General features: G+C 44.8%; 1 protein-coding gene across 1 annotated transcript in view; it reads right to left on the reverse strand.

Annotated features, from left to right (window-relative positions):
- Positions 1-20,413, reverse strand: part of LOC144153826 (glutamate receptor ionotropic, kainate 2-like) — a 210,099-nt gene that overhangs the window by 109,860 nt on the left and 79,826 nt on the right. The gene's annotated exons all lie outside the window — the stretch shown is intronic.

Genomic DNA, 20,413 nt, shown 5'->3' on the forward strand with positions numbered 1-20,413 from the left:
AACCCAGGGCGTTGCGGTGCCAAAAATTTTCTAATACGCTTATAAGAGCGGCTGATGAACTTCGGATACCTCGTATTTGTTTGAACCCGTCGCTTCGCGTGTGATGCACAGAGCACCCTACCGCACGAGCGGCCCGTTCTAGTCGTGAAGGCAATGTAGTAGCCATCAGCGCTCGGGTAGGAAATATTTAGTTTCTAGAAGCCCTTTTAAAAAATCACTAAAAACAGTAGCATATTGGCTAAAAATCTACACGGAAGTCGCTATAGACATTAACGAGTACTAAACATTACACGCCTGCTTAATTCGAAACTTCGGCCAGAAAACTTGGACAATGTTAAGTGGCGGCGCACGTCCCTGGCCGCTTTCCGAAGGTGACGTTACTTCCGGTCGCTGTCTCTCGGCTTCTGGCCCTTCCGGCGGTGCGGGAGTGAGAAGTGGGCGGGGCGTAGGGTAAACTTTATCAACAAATGCCGCTGTCCCCAAGTTGACAATTCCTAAAAAAGGGTTTACAGGCATAAACTGACCAATCTATTATTACTAAAAAATATATTTACCCTATTTTATTATCACTTGAGTAGTTGTTTAAGTCAATTAGGGCATTACGAGTGTGTTGAAGGCTCTTGCCAGTTCGAGAAACTGGGTGCCACATTTCAGGCTCCTGAGCATTGCGGCTACGCTATTAGCCTCGACACTCCAATAGGCAAATACGAAGCAACGCAGGAATTATAGGTTCCAAGTGGGTGTTTTCATTTGGACGCTGAAGTCCAGCTACAGTGGTTTCGAAGCAAAACTTGTATATTCAGCAACTTACGCAGTACCGTTCGGATACCGCCGTTTTTTCCTACGCTGATAAACTAGAGGTAACGTGATAAGACACTTCCTCTCTAATTTTCAAGAATTACAAGCAGGTAACAGAGAGGCATAATGATCGCTTTCATAAAAGCTGCCAACACGACGGTGGCCTTCTTGAACGCCGCACTCTCAATGCAGGACGAAGGCCGAACAAATCCTCGAAAACGCCCCGCAATAAAGGGCTAAACATAAAATTTGCGTAACTCTGTAGCACATATTCTCCAATTTCATTGAGACACAGACGACGTTTCTTGTTTGAATATATGACCGCGCCAACAGGAATATGCCAGTGGCACTTACCGCCACGTCACTTGTAGGAGTTTATACCGCTCAATAGTTTTCGTGTTTTTCCGTGCGGTATACGGATGTTACTGGTATTGTGAGTTCTCTGGACGTCGTGTCTATGTTAGGTTTGAACGTGTAAACGTCACTACCGATGCGCACGCTAACGCCAGATGCGCCGGTTGGGAGGGGGGGATAGTATAGTCTGGGAACATATGTCCCTCATAAAATATTGTCAGTCTTTCTGCCATATTCTGTCGAAATAAAACTGCAAATCCGGCCCATAGAGCCCTACTTCAATCTTTTGTACGCACCGCCGTTTTCGACAAACGCCCTACGGCCCTTTCTGGCTGCAGTTCACTTTTGTCACCTGCAGTGGCGCTTTTGCCGCAAGGCGCCTAATTCCAACATAGCCGCACCTACTTGTAGAAAAGTTGCACTTACGAACAACGCTAACTACAAGAAGACAGATGTATAAGGAAACGTTTCCTACATAACGTGGCGATGGGGAAAAAAGCAAGCTGCGCCAGACAGTCGCAGACGTGTGAAAAGGAAGTACGCTCCTATATTTCCTACACCCAGGCCAGGCCCAATCACGCGCACTACTCTGGAAAGCCAAAAAAGACTGCATCCAACAGGAAAGACGTCTCTCACCGAAGTTGTCGGGATGACAGAATTCAATAAGCGTCTGAACAGCTGAGGTGACGTCGTAAGCCAAGTCGCGCATGACAGACAGACGACGCCGTCGAGTGCTCTGGGCCACAAGCGAGCATATAAACCTAGTGGACAGCTCTATATATTAGTGTTCCACGATCAATATACGTCTAGCGCTGTTATCGGCCGCTGTCAGGATTTTCTGGGGACAGCACTTCGTACTCCTCGATGCCATTTTCAGCCCTGTGAGTCGTTTAGCCTTGGAATAAACAGAAGAACCTCAAAAAGGGCCAGACGTCTCGGCGTAGAGGACGCGCTGGGAAGACGAAGGCCTCTGAAATACCTTTAGTCTTAATACTAATACCGTATCCTACACTCCACCATCATATGCTTCAGATAGCTGTGTGAAGGGAGGCAGAGACGTGCCTGTAATGAGTTATTGCGAAATACGGGGGAGATAATTTTGGTCATGTAATATTGGGGAACTTTACTACACTAAATAACTCTCGTTCTCCAATATTTGTCATTCAGCCTCTCTTTTTCCAGCTTATTCATTCCAAATACTTTATTGTTTTGGTCATGCGGCAGCGCTGTCGATATGGAAATGGGAAAATTATTCCCATAAAAATTCAAAGTGGTACCTCTTCAATTTCCTCCTAAAGACACGCTTGATTACTCGCCTTGTAGTAACACAATCTGTGCATATGCATTTTTACCAAAGGTGAATGAATGACCGGGAGCATATCTGCTGGTATGCATGCATTCACCATAATTTTATGCCTGTTTTATGGTCAGTTTGGTTTCGCCGGCGGCCAGTAATCAACAAACTGCGAATAGTTGCAATGATCCATGAAGTTTGTGTGATTGGTTCTATCCGTTAATAGGAGCAGCTCATTTTCAAAAAAAGGCCCGACAAGTGTTCTCTATCGAGCCCTTTATGCTGTGTCTGTGCACATAGCGGAGCTAATAATAGACCTGCGCTCTTTTAGGTTTTTTGAAAGACAGTTTCAACGTTCTTATCGTTGTCAGGAACATCAGCGTACGCATTGGTTTGTAAATAAACGATAAAATCAACACAGTTCGCAATTTCTCATGACACCAATAAAAAATAAGCATCAACTGGCATGGATAATCACCTTTTCTACTCAATGTCTGCGTCTGCAACTTGTAGTCAATAGATCTTTTGCAACAATGCAAACTACCACTACAAAAACTGACCTCGATAGCCTATTAAGCTTTTGTCAACACGGAAAAAAAGTTAATATGCGCTGAAGCACGCGGAGAGCATACCTCATATTCTAACGGCGCTTGCAGGTACACAATCAATGCGAGTGCGGCGTTTTCATTCTACAAATTCAGGACATGGTCCTTCAAAATACGTATCAGGCAGAAAACAATTCTCTATATTGTGAACATAAAATGTTGACAGATGACAAGTCTGCCGTCGACAATATAAAAAAGAAAGGGAAAGAAAGGAAGGGAAAGAAAGGAAGGGAAAACTGATGTAGTCACGTTCAGAGAAACATGGCGGCGAAATCACCGTTTAGGAAGCCGTACTCGAGCGCGAAGCAAACAGAAGCCGGATGCACACGACACGAGGAATTCAATCGCTCTGAAGGAACCGAAGGATTGTTATGAAGAAAATTGTTCCTATATAAAAAAACGGCAAAGAATGGCGCCTTCAGGCGAAAGATGAGGCGACGGGATTTTTGTTGTGCTTTCTCTGCTGTTTTCTGAGAGACAGCACTCGATAGGTCGGGATACGTTTGGCGAAAAACAAGAATGTATACGTAACGCCCCACCAATTAAATACGTGAACACACTTGTTCTAGGGAAAGCATACAGGCTTCCACAACCGGTAAGTGTCAGACAACGCTGTGTAGATGATTAAGAACCCAATTGTAGATAACGCATTCGTTCAGCAGAATAAAAATATAAGCACGTTAACTATTCTTCAAGGTGAAAATTTGCAAACAACAGTGCGCGATATTACACCTTAACATTGTTCATCATTATCAACGGCAGCCGCCTATTCACGTCCACTGCAGGACGCAGGCCTCTTCCAGTGACCTCCAGCCGCTTCGGTCCTGCGCTGCTCGAGTTCATTGTTTCACTCTGATTTTTTTTTACTAAGTCTCACAATCGAGTTTTGCGCCTTCTCCTTCTTCTAGACCCATTTCTTGGTATACCCTGTTACCGTGTTACTCTGTTACCCTCGAAATCCACTGATTTTCGCCTAACTATGAGGGGAGTACAAGTATATTTCTTCTTCATTATTTCAACAATAATATTTTCTACGCGAGTTTGATACTTTCGTAGGCCAGTCTCAGTTACCACTTCAGTCCGTCCCAGACAGAGTGGAAATATTAAAAAGAGAGAAATAAAACAGGGAAAGAACATGCGTTATTGAAGAACACAATCTCCGGAAAGCTCGGCAAAATCTAGTTCAGGGGTTCATGGTACGGTAGGCTTACGGTGTAACGAAGGGTAAGAGTGATGTAAAAAATGCGGTGAATATCGGCGACGTGGCCGCGTTTGATAAGGATGCCAGTTAGCTCATGGTGTCATCTCGTTGCGCCTACGCGACGGGACGCATCATCACTCGGTTTCTCCGAGGAATAGTGTCTCAGACGGGTGGTTCGACAGAACGAGTTGACAAATGTGTCGTCTGCTTCGCGACGTTCTGAGAGGATTGTCGCATCGACGAATATTTCGGACCTCGTCGAAGAGGTTTGTCCTATAGCACCGCTGATGATGGTGAATAGGAACCTGATGGTTAAGTAGTTGGTTGCCAGTATAGTCCAGCACCAGCGTGCACGTTTCCCAGGACTTCTTGAGAAAGTTGGAGCCCGGTTTTCAGAAAAATTTCAAGCAGCACTTCTGCCATGCCTTACCTCATACCTGGTTGACTATATTTCCACAGTTTCACAAATATTTGATAGAACAGAAAAACAAAAACGTTCCTTTAATCCTGGGAATAAAGCAATGGAATGTATTGCCTTCTGCCACTGCACTACTGGCTAGCCAGCTTATGTCATGGTGCATTCAAAATCTGTTCAGAAGCTGTTTGGCATCGTTGTTAATTTTTTTTTTCTATCTTTCTTTCTTACTACTAAAAATATTTTGTACTTCTGATTATAACTTCACACAACCCAATAGCCCCCTGTGTAATTCCTTAACTTCAATAAATGAATCAATCAATCGATCTTTTTTTATTTGTTCTTAGAGGGGAAGAAAGGGAGGACTGCGGAAATAAGCTCCGCACTGGCAGCTTGACAAAGCCGGCCCTCCCCCCCCACCCCCCCATACAGATTTGTGCAGCAGCGGTATAGTAATGAAGTGCACATATTTGGGCATAAAAAAAGGAACAAGGGACAGTATATGACATAACACCCAATATCAACTGAAGTAGCGCTACAAAAGACCACAGAAGGCGATAACGGCAAATAGGATACAGCATACAGAAACATGGCTGGCCACTACCGCAGAACGCATGCGCTAGGCCATAGTCCAATATCACTTCACTAAACAAAATAACAGAATATGACCTATAATACGATAAAATACGATAACACAGTACAATACGATAAAAATGCGATTATACTAAAGAATACTACAGATCATATTACAGAATATTACGTTTGACAGCCAACGTAACCTGGTGGAAAACTGTTCGGAGTTGTCTGAAGATACGATAAATACTTGAAAAATAAATAAGGGGAAAAATCTCACAAATATGACCTGCTGTATTACAAAAGCGCAGGAAACACAACAGAACGCAAGCATATACAATAACTTTACCTACATGTCCTGAGATAATTGGTCATATCTTACTACCTTTGCAAGACAGTTTACCCAGCTTCCATATAAATCCCTATCTTTATCGATATTAACAGGTTGCTAATGTTGACGGAGGAGTTGACTTTTTCTAGCTCAGTTGACTTTTTCCTAATGCCCGTGGTGTCAGTCGTGCTAGTTTTACACTTCTAGTCGTGCACACAAAACCCCTGAGGTGGGTCCGAAACACGTGGGATGGGAAGTTTATTATGTAGCATGAATGTATTCTTGAACATCTGCTGAGCAGATATCTTCCACAAAGTCACGAACATGAATGCCTAAACGTATCTGAGCATGTTATTTTATTAAAACCGCTTCTGACCATTGCGGTATTTTTATTAGATGCGACGCTGCCGGCGGCCCTGTCCTTCCTGCGTCGTCGTTGTCCGCGTCCGCACAGCTGCGACTCTCCTCCGCTCAACCCCTCTCCTCTCGCCATGATAGCGCGCCCTCTCCCCCAACATCAGTAGCGCGTGCAGGGCAGCGCGCTCTCTCACTCCGCCGGTAGGCGGCGCAAGCGCGGCGCAAGCGCGCTGAGCACATGTGCAGCGCCCTCTCTCTCTGTAGTCTTCTCTCCTTCGGCCGCGCTGCGCATATAAGCGGAGTGCCGCGCTCCGGCCGGTCTCTCAGTCGACGGTCGTCCGCGCTACGCTTGCTTCCTCTCTCTCTCTCTCTCTCTCTCTCTCTCTCTCTCTCTCTCTCTCTCTCTCGCATTATCCGACGATTGCTCACGCAATTCGAGTAATCGACCCAAAGTAAACACACAATGGAACCCCCTTCAGCGTCGCATCACACCAGGGTTCCCGCGAGGGGAGATGGGCGTAATTTTTTCTCTGTAATCTTTTGTTTTCCCTAACTGCCCCTACAAAACTAATGAGGGAACTCGAGCGACACTGGTCATATTTACTGATAGTGTTTAATAAAATATCGCAAAGAGCGGTTAAATTAATAGATTACTGGCACAGTCACCCAAACGATGTGTTCGGCAGTCAGCCGCTCTGAAAGGTATTCCGAGATTCAGTGTTACTGCTTCTCTTACAAGACAGCATCTTTGCTTTTACTTGCTTGAATGACGATGCCCGCAGTCCGAGCTTGCAACGTGGAACGTTATTTTCTCTTTAAAAGAAAAAAATGTGAAGGTAGCACTAGTGGTGCAATGCTTGAGAAATATTGGAGCTGGGGGTCGACCTAGTTTTTTGCGTTCTTGCCAAATTTTTCTAGGTTTCGCTAGGCTTTGCTGAGTTTTGTTCGGTTTTTCGATGTTTTGGGAAGGCTAGGCTATGTGTTGATGGGTGAGGCGAAGTTCATCCAGAATTTAAAATATGTTTTGGAGTAGCTGCACGACGGCACTCACACTGGGTTTCTTCATCTGGAGCTACATACCTCCGGACGGCTAATGTGTTGCTGGAGTCTAAGCGACGTGCTCGGCGCGGACCCACGAGGCACTGCGTGTTGCCGACGCACCTTCTGCTATGCCGGGCGTTCCCTGAGTACATTTGAACCCGGCTAGCTCTCGACGCTGCTGATAGTTGGGCCTGACTAGAATTGAGGCATTTTGGCAGTCTGGGCTGGGAGGCTAGCCCGTGCGCTCCGGTGTTATCCGACAGGAGCTGTTTTTGCGCTCTCCCTCCTTGCGGCGAAACTCGTGCCGGACGGCGCACGAAAGATAACTTTTAAGAGCGAATGCTCTTTATAAGCGACCCCAAACCATCCACCGCCGGCGGCGGCGGCGGCGGCGTCGGCGGCGTCCGCAGTGCTCCTCTACATTTAAAAAAGAAACAGCATCCGGCGCCAGGTTTCGATCCGAGGACTTTGCGGCCGCAGCGCGACGCGCTACCGACTAAGCCACGGAAGCCACGCTGATATCAGTGTGAGTAACGCGCCTTATATCTTTAACGCATTCAAACTACGTCGTCAGCGGCGTGCGTTGGCGACTCAGCGGCGTTATAGCGGCTTGATAACTGCGTGGTGTACACGTGATACTACAAACCCGATGGAAGAGATGGAAGAGAAGGCTGCGAGGCGGTGGGCTGCGGGGGCCGAGCGCAAGCGCCGCAAGCGGGCCGACAACCGTGCATTCGCACTTTCACATTCTCCCCCTCGGGGAAATGCGGGGGAATTTTTTTCCGTGTTAGTTTTTTGCGAACGCCAACGGACCGAGTTCAAGCAATAAACGGATCTCCTGTTTGAAAAGGAACGGAGAAACGAGCCAGAGAAACGACAGGTTGAACTTTTCTTCTTAAGCAAACAAAACCGCGATTATCGCCAGCCAAAAGCCAAAGCAGGTTTGCACTATTTTATCTTAAATTGAAAAAACAGTCATTCAGCACGTTCTCCCTATAAAATCTACAGGTTATGCAGTTTTACCCATGGGGGAACTTCCTTGCGTATAGAAACTGGAATCATATAAAGTTTTCGGTGGCAATGCACGACCATTTATTTCATTCACTATCCTTCAAAATTATCTAGGGCTGTTAGCTCACATATTGAGGAGTTTGTGAATAAAATACGTTTCCTTTTCTGCTTTCGTGGACCTCCTGTATTCGACAATAAAAATGTAGTAACAATGCCATCTGGAATGTGAGTTAGCAAGTTGAGCAGACCCAAACAGCCGCTTTGGCTTATTAGCCACTCTTTTCAAAGATTGGCTACACCAGAGTGCATGCTTGTTGTTGGTGAATAGCCTCAGGGGGATAAACGTTTTAGTCAGGTACGTTAGTTCTTCTTTAAACAAATTGCAGTTAGGTTAACGGAACGCTTCCCGAATCCATTAAAATTGTTGCCCAGAATTTAAAAATGGTTTTGCTTGATAGCATCAAAATGAGCTGCAACATAATCTCTAATGCGCTTAAATAATTATCATGATCAGGAACGCAATCATTTATCGTGAAATGCCGGACATAATGCTCAGTTATTTCCTGCAAACAGCGCAGAGAGGTGAGGTCAGGCACTGCGGTTAATACAATATCCAAAGCACTCGATGTAAAAGACCTATTGCGAGTTGGCTAACTATCAGTTTGCGTAAAATTAAAATCGTAACGAAAGCTCAAACATTATATTGTCGGTAGAAAAGGAACTTAAGGGTGCACATCAATTCACCGAACTATATTTTTGCACTCACCCGCCGCGGTGGCTCAGTGGCTAAGGCGTTGCGCTGCTGAGCACGAGGTCGCGGGTTCGATTTCCGGCCGCGGCGGCCGCTTTTCTGATGGAGGCGAAAAGCAAAAACGCCCGTGTGTGCGAGATTTCGGCGCACGTTAAATATCCCCAGGTGGTCGAAATCAATCCGGAGTCCTCCACTACGGCGCGCCTCATCGCCTGCGTTGCGTCGGCGCGTTAAATCCTACAATGAATATATTTGTGCACTTAAAATCTCCGGCTAAGAGCACTGGTATATTAGGAAGGCGTTCTATAACTGTGTTGACAGCACCATGCAGGCTAACGACAAAGTTGGAAAATGGGACGGTGGACGATAACAGATGCCGAAAACAATATTTTTATAACATTTGCAAAGTGCAACAAATATATTATCTCAATTGGTGATAACTGGCACAAAGGACAATTTAAATATGATCCGCAACAAAGAAAGCTGCACCACAGGTAGCATTTTTCCTCTCTATCCCGATGATACACATTGGATGGCTTTCTGCAGTCAAAGAATTCACTACTATCGAATTTTGAAGTAAGCCATGTTTCCGTTAACAACACATTAGTGTCACGTGCATCGATCACCGCATTTTGTTAATTGCGTTTCGATAAGGCACTCCTCATGTTAGTAAAAAAACAAAAAGCATTTAGTTCTGTAAACACTTTTCCATTTAGCGGCGCCTTCTGTCATTCATATTCGCTTATGCCTCCGTTGAAACTTTTTCGTCAAGTTGTGAACCATCCGTTATAGCTTAGATGCAATTTAAAGTGATGGTGGAGACATGAGTCGGATTTGTAACCAGCAGCCGTTACTCAATCACTAAGCGAGCGCTGCAGTGGCGGATTTATTGACCTCACTCTCACGCTAATGAAGCGAAAGACGAGGCGAGATGGCTGGGCTGCAGCTACAGCGCTTTTCGTTGTCGAAGAGGAGCTGTATGGGTCCGGCCGGGAAGAGCGTGCACGGTGGACATACAGACCCATATGTCACTTGATAAAGACAGCCCCACAGGTTGGCGTTGATGGATGGCTACCTGGAGCAAAGACTCGGGCAGTTGCCCCTCACAGAGATTTCGGTGGGTAATAAAGCTGTGCTGCCACGATATCTATCGTGTCATTCCTTCAGAGTGCGATGGTTCGCTCGAACGAGACATTTTTGGCATTGTTATCACTAAGAGCCCAGGATGCAGCAATGGTTTAACACCCCAATTTGCCTTGATTGATTCACTTAATTATTTATTTACAATACTTTCAGGCCCAAGAGGCACTACAGAAAGGATTTTAATTTCAACAGAAATTCATTTTCAACGTCCTTAAGGGATGTAAACTACGCATGGTGGCCGAGGCAAGAAGTGCTGGATGATTCTAAATGTACATTTTAACAGTGCTCTAAGGCGTCTCCTCTTATGACTGTAATCTTATCATGGGCCGGTACTTCCGAAAAACAGCAGAAGTGCTCTCACTGATTTTTGACACACTCCGCACGCTGCTGCTTCTTTTTGTTAGTTTTTAACCAATTTTTATTTTACATCTGACCGCTTCTCTTCGAGTAGTACTCTCGTGGAAATTCCCCACAAAGTATTATATTTCTCTTTTTTAACCCTATTTATAGTTGAGAAAAACTTTAAACGCACTGGGTCCCACTCAGCGCACGCCCGAAATAGATCTTGCCCTAGGGACCATCGGTCATTCGCTGGACTCGACGCGGAAATGCTCCTGCGACGGCTTTAGAGCCCACCAGCGATCTCCAGATTTAAAGCCTTGTGCTGAGTTGCGGTAAAATAAAGAAACCTACAAAGTTCGCTGAATTCCAGCAGAAGACCCACGATTGATGACGCAGAACCAGGAGCTCTCACTAGCAGGTGACAAGCATGGCGATGTGCTTGCGAACCAAAGAAAGCCAGAAACAGAAAGGAGTGTTGAAGTTCGCCGAAACAAATAACACACCAAAATTAAGGAGTCTTCGCTCTAAACAGACGCTTGATATTTTAAAGGTATAAAACTATCGCGGCAGGCCACGTGATTTTTTAAACACATCTAGAAAGTATGACATTAATGCTGTGAGTTGTTTGTGTTTAAACATTAAACACACCCGGACATAAATGTGCTTATTTGTACATGATGATACGAAAAAAACAGACTGCACGGGTTTTATTCTCTACGAAGTAAATCTACTGCACGAAAACAGAAGGTACGCAGTCACGTCCTTTCCAAGCCCTGCGGTCACTCTGCCAGGCACTTCCTCTGGGGCAGACATGTCGCGCTTTTGTGGTTTCCGCCTGGGCTTGGTTTCTAGCATTGCAAAAAGAATGGCAAAACGACGGTGAATGATTGAAGCGAAAAATCACTTCCTTTACAACGATGCGATTAGTCCCAAAGCCTCACTATGCATGCACCGTAAGGTTGGAAAATGCGCAAACAAGTTTACTTCTACATTGATTGTGATCTCGTTAAAATTACTCTCCAGACAACACCAGCAGATGAATTCACTTGCTATTCCAATCTCGTTTTTATCAACGTCAGAAATATCTTCTCCCCGGTGTTCTCGTGCTTCCGAAATTAATTTGGAGAGAAAATATGGCCGACACCTGTTTCGGGAAAACATTGCGCCTCTTAATCTCCCGCGTCGATAGACAAGCACGTAATATATGTCATGGCAATAACATCAGGTGCTTCACTTCATTCACGCCCATTGTGATTCCCCCACAGTCCGCAGGTCTCCCAGCTATCTTTTCAACTTATGCTGTTCCACGCGGTGTTTTAAAGAAGTCTCCACACTTCCACTCTGCAAAAGTTTAAACTCCGCTCTGAACGGCTATGGTAATCGCTTAGAACGCTCCATCTATGCTTTTGGAGTGGCTTTCCCCTCGTCAGTATAACAAATAAATTCTCATCCAGTAATCTGCGGTAAAGGCGTACTCAGTTAAAAGGAGCTCCCAGTTAAGACGAAGAGCACTTTTAGTTTCTTGTAAAGTTCACACTGCAAAAAAACTCTGCTTATGACAAATTTATGATAATAGTAACAGTTTTACTCCCCCTTCGATTTCGTCTTAACAGGAGTGTACGATACTTTGAAAAACTAACCAGCGCCAAACAAACATACACGACGTCAAATGTCTGAAGGTCCTCTCCGCAATTGTGTAATAAAGAATTTGGTCACATTTTTAATGACCCTTCTCCATTCACTAATATTTTAAACTTGTCGGTACCCTTCGCACAAGTCACCTGCAGGTTCCCTTTAGAACCGTTGCACTCCTCCTTTGTTTGTCTTGCAGGATGTTTCCTTCCAGTGTCTTCGTCCTGCTTTCTTTATTAAGAATGCGCAAGTTCCGCACCGCGTATGCCTTGTATCAGAAGAAACGCGGTCCCGTCAGGTGACTCGATCTAATACAGGTTCTCCCTGGCTTTACTGTCTTCCATCTGGCTGAAATATGTGCCCTACTATGAAATATTTTATCGTTTTCGGGAGACTAGTCATAGTCATAAAACCACGACAAAACGTAAGCTCAAGTGCAAAACATTATTTTACTACCTTTCCACGACAATGTATTAGCCTGCACAAATGACGTAATTCCGGGATAATACCTGCAGAAAGTGGCTCAGAAAAAAAGGGGTGCAACAGTCGCGCACCTGATTTACCTGAATGGTGGAGGACCGACCTAAATTACGAGCAACGCCAAAAGCGCCGAATAGTTTTTTATTGGAACCACAGAAGAAGAAACGCATGACTTTTTTGTATTTCTAGGGACCCTCCAATGGCCGGTTTTTGTGGCTGGTAATAAATTCCCATCGTTTGTCTGAGTTCCCCGAAAAACACGTTGGCTTCAATTGCCCGGAAAAATCCTTGTCTCCAATTATACCACAAATAGGACTGCCGAATCGGTGTTTTCTGACGCAGAAAAATACTGATAAAACATCTCCACACGCACAGTATCTCTGTTGCAACAAGCAAAATATAGCGTTTTTTCATTGTCCGTTGCGAATGTATTTTTTCCCCTCTATTGTTATATCGATCTGCGCAAAAACAGCTTAGTTTTACTCAACATTCGTCACGTTCGCAATTGCAGAAAAATGCTGAATGAGGTTTGCACTGAGATCCTAAATAAAGGTCTTTCACTTAGGCTTCTGTTCAGACCAAAGAAAGAAACCACTCTGCAATATAACACGTTGCTGTTTAAAGACAAGGAAAAGAAAAATTTTGGGTTAGGCTTGACGATATCACCAATTCCGGGAGAAGAAAAGCGTTACCCGCGGTGCCGTGAGTGAAGCAGAAAATTGGGAGCTCAACATGAGGCAGCTGCATCGCTGAATGTCCCAGACACTTGCGCAAGAACGCGCGAGGATGGCAATGGAAGAGACAACAGTATGAACAATGCGCTGAAGCAACTGCGGGACCATATTTTGTTTGGAATTGTAGAAAGCGCTTGTTTTGTATTCGCTCGGGCATCCAGATACGTACACTCGGTAATTGAAGGGCAGAAAAAACGCTACACGTGTGTAGACTGCATGGAACACATTCACCTAAATCAATTTCTTTTTTTTTTTTGCTGGGATTGTAACAAGGTACAAAAATGCTGGGCAACTGCATTTCATTTCCGACCAACAGATGACGCAAATATTAAAATCGCTAATGCAATTTATAGTAAACTGAAAATGAAACGCCTTCTTAAGGCTAAAAAGCAAGAATTAAAACAAATATAATTGTTAACCAATCACTCCTATCGAATGCTGTGTGTTTTCCAAACAATTTTTTAGGAAGTGGCCGCGCGTTTCGCGAAGAAGTCTATAAAGCCGCAAAGATTGGCAATTCGAACGAAAGCGGAAGGGAAGTGACCGAGAAACCTCTTGTTTGGGAAGTCGAACGAGGCTAATGAGTATTGAATATTTTCAACTTCTATGATCTCGTTTCCTAGGAGTAATCCCCACGAAATTTCATCGCAGCTTATCTCTTATAATCAGGTGGAAGAAGGATTGCTCTTCGGCATCTAATTAATTATTAAGACAAAAAAGAAACCAGCGGCCTCTACCCTAGTTAACATGTGATAACGTTCACCTAAACTAGGTGGTATTTGCTTATGAGGTTTGAATCTGTCCTCCCATCTGGAAATATTAAATAACCCATCGCCACAGAAATTTTACACGGACTGGTCACAGTGCCAACACGTGTTCTCGACCTTTTAAATTCGAAGACTTCTATGCCTCACTTATGGCCTTAGAAGTAGCGCCACACCCACTGCAGGAATGCTAATTTTACAGAGTGTGTTTCCCAAAACGATGGTGATGATACCCGAGCGCAGAACGAGCGCATCAAGTTTAAAAAGCGCTTTCTGCGATAGGAATAGAAACTCGGCCTTTAGGGTTATGAAGCCGGCGTCTAGACGATTACGCCATTCTGACGCGGCCCAAGCAGCTTAGAATTCGGAATTTAACTCACGTTGTTAGAGACAAAGCTTCGCGCTTCAACCAGAGCTCTCGATGGATCAATGGGCTTTGAATTTTTGCATTTTGTGAGCGTTTCGCCACTCCAAATTAGCGATAAGATCAAAAACTACTTTTTCAGTCCCCTTTCTGTACCGTATTTAATCGATTTTAAGCAGCGACCTGAACCTTCAGTTATTGGTGGTTAAGACTGGACTTAGGCACCATATCAGAAACAAAATTTCGGTAAGATGAAAGGATGACTAGACTTCCACATCCAAAAAGCGGCTGGAGCAAGCTATAACCAGCTGTGTTCACAATCATGATAACAAATACTGTTATCCGCTAAAACTAATAGAACTGGCGGCAAATGTTTTGTAGTGCATTCCTCGCATCATAGTTTTATCCTTTACTACGTGTCGTATCGGCAACAGAAGAACGTGCTTCAACAGGCGTGGGTGCTCATTTTCTGAACAGGGAAGATTGCGATTATACGATACTTAAAACTTTAGCTACCGAATGAAGGCACTCCGGTGAAACTGACCGTTTCCTGTTGTAGAGCGCAGCTCCTGTGGTTTCGCTTGGTCCCTAGCCTTCCGCCTCATTGTAACCGAGACAACGAAGAGGACACCGAAGAAAGCGCGAGCAAGATTGTGGAGGTAAAAGTATGCCGAAAGCGTAAGGGGGAGAGCGCTATGCCGAGGCCACGCGAGACGTGCTCGGTGGCGTGCTGGTGACTGTGCTGTTCCAGAACCTTGTTTTCTTTACTTCCCAAAATCAAAATGGCATCTCCCAAAAAAACGGCTCTTAAACGCTAGGGAGAAAAATCGGCCACGCTTCCAGCACAGACACATATGTACCCTACATACAACTTGCATGTTCTTCCTGTATACTAAATTATATGTACAATGCGGAAATATAAGTACAATGTTTCTTGAAAAGTAGCACGAGGCAAGGAGTCATGCAAACTTTTCACAGAATCCCGCAAGCTAACCCATAGCACTATTTTGTACTGAGGGCGCACCCCTACCACACCACACTTGTAATTTGTCTGCACTGAGCTTTGCAATGCAACGTAAACATCCCGAATGGCGAGGAGTTTTTCGGATATCGCAGCCAAGGGGGGAGGTTGACACATTCCCGAAAACGCACTCTGCGAGCGGCCACCGGAGCACAAAAGCGCACCACAATGGTGCGCGCGTCAACGTCAGCATTGTCATCTGCTAAAGGAGCTGAAAACGTGGAATTCCCCCCCATTGAGAGCGGTAGAACAGAACTTGTCGTTTTCCCTGCCGCGGCGGCCGGTTTTCTGATGGAGGCGAAAAGCAAAAACGCCCGTGTGTTCGAGATTTCAGCGCACGTTAGAGATCCTCCTGCGATCCAAATTATTCCGGAGCCCTCAACTACGGTGCGCCTATCGCCTGTGCAGCATCGACGCATTAAACCACACAATCAAACCAAATCATCAAAGCTGTTGGCGTAGTCGCTGTTGCTGGCCACCTGGGGTATTGGAGAGGGATCGGCGCCTTTGAGGTGACGATATGCCCGCTTCAGAAAACTGTGAATTGGAAACGTGAATGTGAATGTGAAACGTGTGAAACGTGTGTGAAACGTGTGTGAAACGTCTGTGAAACGTGTGAAACGTGTGTGAAACGTGTGAATGTGAAACGTGAATGTGAATTGGAAACGTGCATGCTGCTTGACACCGAACATGATGGCACACCATTAAAACAGGTGCACAACTGTTGCGCCCAACCCTTATTCGGGGAAAACTGCGGCGTGAGCAACTTTGCTGGATGACGCGATTCGCGCAGTAAGACGAATAAATAACAGCGAAAGAAGAGGCGCACACACGGTAGCACAAAGAGCATAAAAAAAGCCGGTCGAAGCAATTTGCACCCATAGGTAAAGAAACTAATGCGAAGAAACAGAAGCAAATACAATGCAGGAGTAAAAAGTTAAGACGTACCACTAGGCTTTCGCGTTTAAAGCAGGTAGGCAGGCGAAATTCCCCGGCTGATTCTCGTTTTATTTCTACGTTAGCTGCAAATGTGATTGTTTAATTCTTCGTGCTGATCTTCCATTCCCATGAACGCTATCATGAAGAATGTGGCTCCTCAACTCAGACACAAAAGGTGTTTTGCGCTCTACTAATATAAAAAAAAAACTCTCACATGCTCCATTCGGTTTCCCACAGCGAGTCTTACCGGGTTAGTAAGTTGCCAACTGTCCTGTGATCCGACTAGTAATTTGACTTTCAAAAGACTCATTATTTCACAGGTATCTTTCAAACGGAACTGTCATAAATGCCGACTTCAAAGCAAACCTTGCTTTTAAACCAATTACCAAGTGTAAAATCCCGCAGACCTTTGACCTTTGGGGATAATTCTGTTCGCAGCTTAAAGTGCTGGGGGGATAAGTGTCAATATTATTTCTTTTCGTGTCAACAAATGACGCCCTTCAGAGTGTAAACAGCCGAAGTGAATTCTCACGTTTTTCAGACTTTCTCTTCTCGCCCCGGTACTTCGCGGGCAATATGATTACGTGTCTTTTTGTGCGTTCGTACCAGCGTAAGGGCTTCATGCGCTTTATATTTCCCTCGCTCTAGTACGTTCTCAGGTTTCGCTTGGAAAAAGAGGTTATCGACAAGAAACTAGACTTAAACGCACGCAGTCAAGCTGTTCCAAACAGAGGCAACCCGTCAGATGAAGCCCCCGCTTGGATAACACTTCGCAAAACTGCATCAACAAATTGCAACTACAAGGTAACGCCTTCCCCTGCTGCTTGAGACAAGAACCCACCATCTGCGCACTCCGCCTAGACAGAAACAAGCCAGCTCGATGAAATTGCCAGATGCTGGAAATGTTTCCACAAATCAAGAAGCCAAGCAAGTACAGGCATCGAACTACAGCGGACCTGAACCGTAGTGAGGGGCGGTGGGGCCGCGGGCGGTTTCTAAAAAAAAGAAAAACCCCGGATGGGTGTTCAAGCGGTTGTGTTTTGCTTGCAGGAATCTCCGTGTGTGGCTCACATTCAATCGTAGCTGTATTTCCTTTCTGTTATGGGTGAACGCACTGCTGCACTTGGGTGGTTCTACCTTTCGCGGCAACCTTTCTTTTTCCGTCGTTTCGCTCCAGAATGTCATTCTTTCACCAACAACGTAGTTTTAAAAGACTCTCGCTTCGGCCAATTGTTTTTAGTTTGACAGAGAAAAAAGGGTAGCTGTGTTTGTGCGTACATGAAACAACCTGACAGCAATTCAAAGTGCCTGAGCAGGAAAGCAACAGCTGCTGATGTCTGGAACCAAACTGCTCATCAAAATAACAAATGCTAGTCTCGCTTCATTTGCATTCGAAGGCGTAAGTTATGCAGGAGCAATCGCAAATTTACAAATACGAATTAGGCTTAAAGTGGTCGTGCCAGAAGAGATAACGAACGCTAAACTCGGTTATTATGTATTTATTTTTAATGTGAGCTGTTTGTGGTTGCGTTGTAAATCTCCCGCAGTTGTCCCAACTTGGGCTCTTTAAAGACCGACATGATTCCTATTTTCTTAAGCTTCGAACCAAATATCTTCTTTTAATTTATACTAGCCTAGTATGCATGCTTAGCTAGAAATTAAAAAGAATTTCATACAATGAAGATTACTACATTTTAAAAATCTGAAGATAATGGTAAAACTTGCTCTAGCATCACCAACACGATGTTCGTACACACAACCATAATGTTTTTAAAGATGCAGTGCTAACACATTCCTGGCAGGTACTTCGAATATAGTAGATTCAGGCGGGGTTCGTGTACTTGACTCTAGAAAAAGATGCTGCAAAGTGTGCGGAGTTTAAATATGCTTTACCAAAAGTTCTTTACACATGTACACATCCTGCACTGTGAGTTAGGTGAGCTTTACACAAAAACGCTAAAGAAAATCGTCGACATCAGGAGTGACACACTTTTCTATCGCAGTGCTAGGGAAATTGGGCTGTAGGACAGGCATTTCTTGAGCGCAATTTTTCTAGCCCACTGTTTGTTTGGTGAGCGGGTTCCTTCGAAATTCAATACCACGGGATAGTTCCGCGAACTCCACTTGCGATTAACGATGAGACGCTCCTGATCAACGACGAACCCCTTTGGAATTCACCCATCCCTAATGCCGTCGATTGGTACACGAGTATGTCTAAGAGTTTATAGCCGGCAATATTGCGGGCTAGCAATTCCAAGCTTCGAAGTTGCCTTACCACATCAGAAAATAAGGCTTATAGATTGCCAATGTAGGAGAGTTGCTCAAAGAATCACTGTGAGAAGCTTGCTGGCTACTTCTATAAGTGCGCCGGTTTTGCAACTTGCCCTGCAGAAACAATGAGCATTCTTTGTCAGCGTTTCTGAAAGGTTATTGCACTCGGCTTCTACAAAGCTTACTCCTACTTTTCTTATTCTGGTTATCGTTATTCGCAGGAATCGGAGCTTGCGCAGTGCGTTTGCGTGCAAGGTTTTGTTTTGTATGTGTCGAGGCAACTTGACTTAGCATTGCGCAACATGCATTCGCTCGCCTTCACCAAGAAGCTTTCAAAGGTTCATGACTACGTTCATAAAACTCGAGCAGCTCGGCAGAAAGCACGAGTGTCGCAAGTGAAAGCGAACTTGAGCTATCGCCAACGAGGAACGGTCGTGTGTTGGTTGGGTATTTGGGATTTTGTTTTCACTCTTCCCCGTGAAGTCGCAATTGTTTCGTATCTTGTGTGGTTCACCGTCCAGTTCATAGTTTCATTGCAGCCTTGCTCGAAGAAATCTTAAATATTGTGCAATTGTCACTAAAATACTTTCACTGGGTGACTGATTGACTGAATCAATTTGTTCAATAGTTACAGAAGGCACACCAAAATGTATAGGGATAGAAAAGAGAGAGAAGGTTATTTAGTACTCCAATGTTAGCGTCCGCGTGCGAATATGTGAAGCAACTTCAGTTACGCCATCTCACTGGTAAAGGTAACCAGCGTATGCTGGAGACCGAGAAAGAGAGCGCCGAAATAAATTAGCTACACACAAATGCTGCGAAACGCTCGTCAACGCGTCGGGAATAATTGCCTGTCATAACAAAACTACAATTGCTTGAAGAATTTCTTCATAGGGAGGGAAGGTGACATCAGCGACATCATCAGGCGTCTTGGGCTTTGAGTGTCGTCCTTTTCTTTAGTTGTGGTGGCAATACGACATGGTGCAAGTGCCTGTGGTCGAGAGTGGTAGGCGAGTGTGGCGGACAGCAGTGTATTCGGCAGAGGATTGTTCGGCAGGAGACCCACATCTTTCTGACGAGTCTGTAGAAGCCACCGACCACTTTAACAAAGCAACTTGTTCTAGAAAAAACGCAGGAACTTTTTTTCGGCTTCGGTGGAGCGTAACTGACCTAGCATTGAGTCTGCCTATCTTCAAATACATAGCATCATATACCAACGGTCCCCATTAAGGAGTCAGTGAAGTTAGCAGTGCCTGGTGTTTATTAGGCTAGTATGTTCCTAAAATTGATCATTTAGAGCGTTGTAAGGGCGACGGATGGAACGGCGTGAATGTTGTTCTGGGTATGCCTTGAGCAAATGTACGAACGCGTTCTCAGGCTGGGTTCCTCATATGACGTATATATCAGGTCTGATCAAATTTACAAAAAGGGCATCGATTTCATTCTGTATCGTTGTAAAAAATTGTGGCCTGAGGTATCTGGTGTGTGCTTCGCAACTTGTGGGCGCCTACTTTAAAAGAGAAAATGAAGTCAATACTGCATCTGTTAAGCCAAATTGCTTGAGTCTTGTATACCAATACGTGATTTTTTCTCAGGGCGCATGCAAAAATTTGTTGCTGACGCTTGCTGCTGAGACAAGCGTATTCTTAATTAGGAATTGCAGTTGTATTGTGTTACTGTTTTAGGAGCACGCACCTGCCTGATTGTTTAAAGGTACACGTACGGAATGTTTTTGCCAAGCCTATAGAAAGCTAGATCCTTCCCTGCCCACGAGTGTATGTGGAAGCGGATTGTATCTACGAGAAGATGAGGAGGCAGAGTTCTAAAGAAAATTAACGATCTCTTCATAGCGAATAGCGCCTGTAACTGATATATTTTTCCTCTCATGTGCTCTCTAACACATTTTTTTTCTAGTGAGCGGGTCTCCGTTCTCATGTTTTCCCGTGGGCAAGCAGTTTCCTTAAATTAAATTTTGCCGAAATCTTGTAGCAA

This window comes from Haemaphysalis longicornis, unplaced genomic scaffold (assembly GCF_048455015.1).
Source record: "Haemaphysalis longicornis isolate Haplotype H1 unplaced genomic scaffold, Haemaphysalis longicornis Haplotype H1 scaffold_9, whole genome shotgun sequence".
In the NCBI taxonomy this organism is placed as follows: Eukaryota; Metazoa; Arthropoda; class Arachnida; order Ixodida; family Ixodidae; genus Haemaphysalis; species Haemaphysalis longicornis.